The sequence below is a fragment of the Pinus tabuliformis genome, chromosome 8, assembly GCF_031772625.1.
Source record: "Pinus tabuliformis cultivar Carrire ecotype Pingquan chromosome 8, CPIR1, whole genome shotgun sequence".
Lineage (NCBI taxonomy): Eukaryota > Viridiplantae > Streptophyta > Pinopsida > Pinales > Pinaceae > Pinus > Pinus tabuliformis.
This window is the reverse complement of record NC_142294.1, coordinates 755,750,598-755,753,373: the sequence shown is the minus strand read 5'-3', so window position 1 is coordinate 755,753,373 and position 2,776 is coordinate 755,750,598.

The following is a 2,776-nucleotide window of genomic DNA, read 5'->3' as shown; positions in this document are numbered from 1 at the left end:
AGTGCGCGTATAATGCTTCCAATGAAGAGTGATGTGTTCCTCTAAACCTTAACTGGTGTCCAAATGAACCAGTATCCATGCCAAAGAAATGTTGCCCGATGATAAGTATGAATTGTCATGCTTTAGATATGTGCCAAGGGCGTTCCTGGTGCGTTGAAAGATATCCTTTGACCAAAAATGTAGGGGTAAATCAGGGAGCCTTACCCATAGGAGCCCTGCACCAAGTTGTTCCCGTTCCGGATCGAACAAGGGACTCCATCTCTTTAGCAACATTGGGGTGTGTTCAATGTGCCAAAATTTAGATAGAACCTAGGATGTGTAGTCTGTCCTCAAGAAACGTAGAGTGAACCATCCCCGAGCCAGTGATTGAACAATCGTAAGGTTAGTCAAAATGTGACCCCAGATCTCTGATATCCACTGTTTGAGCCCGATCGATGAATAAGTCTAACCCTGCACGCAGCTGACCAAAACCCTATCGGTTGTATCAATCACATCTCCCATTTTGATGCCTTCACCGAAACGAAGGGAAATGTCCTGATATTTTCTTTCACACACCTGGATTTCTTGCCTTGTTGGGGTATCTTTTCATTTTAGACGTCATGGGAGGATTCAAGAGGGGGCTCCTATTCATCAACGTGATTCTTTGAAGTGTCAGCCTCCAGACCCGTTGGTGTCCCTTTGAAGTAACCAAATGAGGGAGGAGACGATCTGAAATGGGGCACTAAAGGCTTCTTTTCAAACTTACAAGAACCTCTCCCACTCCAAAGCTTATATATTCCCAAGATCTAGCTTATGATTGATAATTTGCGGAATTAAAAGTGCTTGAAAGAGGTGTATGCTTGTGTTTGTTTTTACACTGTTCAAGTGCTTATGTACATTTGCTTATGCTGATGTAAAACACACATAACAGTAAATACAATGCAACAAATAAGCAAACACATGAGACAACAATATAATATGGAGTTCACCCTGATATCTTGGGGTATGTCTCCTTGAGTTCTAATAAACTCAATTAGGTTCTTTGGGATTATGGCTTAAATTCTTTTACAAGTTCCACACTTAACTCCATAGGTTTACAAATATACCTATGGGCTTAGAATACCATCTTACCTCTGGCTGTCCTTACTCTGCAGACAGATCTAGGCTTCTCTGGACTAGACAACGCTCTTAGCTATCTTGAGCTCTAGCTTGCACCAACTCCCTCAGAATTCTGTTAACTATCTCTGGAACTCCTTCTTCTGTCTTCAACACGCTTTGGACATCAGCAATAGCTTGATCATTTGATCTCTTCGCTATTCTGCAACTTCACTATAGCATCATGGCTCTTAGAAGTCTGCTTTGAGCTCTTTGGCTGTGAGGCTCTACGTCCAACCTCTGGTGGCTATGTTGAGCTTCTTTGAGCTTCTCCAAGCTTCCTCTGAGCATTACTCTGTCTAAGCCTATGATAATCCTCTTTCTCTATGCTTTTTGTGTTTTGCTTGGCCTATGCACGAATCCAGTCAATTTTGTTCTCTGTGTATTTGTAACCATTTGGTTACAGTCCTCTAATGCCTGGAACCCTGATTGTTTCCCAAAAGAATCAGTTTGCAATTGGAAAGGAACTGGCGGGCACGGGAACTCGATCATTTGGCCTTCCCCCTGCCATAATCCCGAAAATAGCAATATATCAGAATACACAGGAAACACACAAAAAACACATCATGAGCCGTTTAACCGAACTTCAAATAATATGTAATCGTGCTTAAAATCCGATCGGGTCCGCCTTTCCATTGCATGTCGCATATCGTGCTGCGTATGGCCAAAAAACCCAATACATGGAAAATACATAGAAGATCCAAAATTTTGGATTTCAAAATTTATGCAATCACGTCTATAACTCTATCGGGTTCGCGCTCCAATCGCATATCGCAATCGCATTGTCACATGGTATGGTGCTCCCCTCTGCATTGTTGCGATCCGATCGTTGATCACCGATCACATTGGTGTATCGCTATCGGCCCATTACAATCGTTTTGTCCAATGGCCTGAGGCCTGTACCACATCTGATGCATTGTTTCGATGCGATATATAGATATCGCCAATTCGTCGTTCGTCGACCCGCTTCATCGCAATCGCAATCGGCTCTGCCCAGGGTTCCGATATCGCATGCAGGCCTTCCTTCGATGTGATATACCGGAGATCGCTAATCAAGGGTTCTTAAGGCATTTGGTCTAAGTCCTCCCTTGGAACCTTTCCGATGCAACATTTCCTTAAGGAACGCATATTATCCATTAAGTCCCATTTATAAGAAATTGCCTCCTTTTCAAAGGAAAATGGGCAAATTTCTTTTTACAATAACTTCTTCATCCGAAGTTTGTTTTCGCCCATTCAAATTGCATTAGTTTCAGAATGAAGAGATATATGCAATGAGACTATTTTCAAGGCATCCTTTGAATTTCATTTTTCCTCTGTGAGGAAAATTCATAGACTTAGAAGTCTATGTTAGATCCATTTTGGATCACGCCTTCCCACTAAAAAGCTTTTGAACTCCAAAAGACTGATATACTGATCTGAATAGTAAATGAGAGTACCTCACCCTCTTCTTTCAGCCTCCATAAACTTGCCTTGCATAGTGCCTCTGAACAAAAGCCTTTGAACACTCCCTTCCTGGATGTGCTTGTCCTCTTGGGAAGCACTGTCTTGCTCCGTGACTTCTTGCAGAACTCCTGCTGAGAAGGTCATAGAAAGTAGTTTGAACTTCTCTGCCTTGATCATTGATCCAAGGTGGCTCAAACCA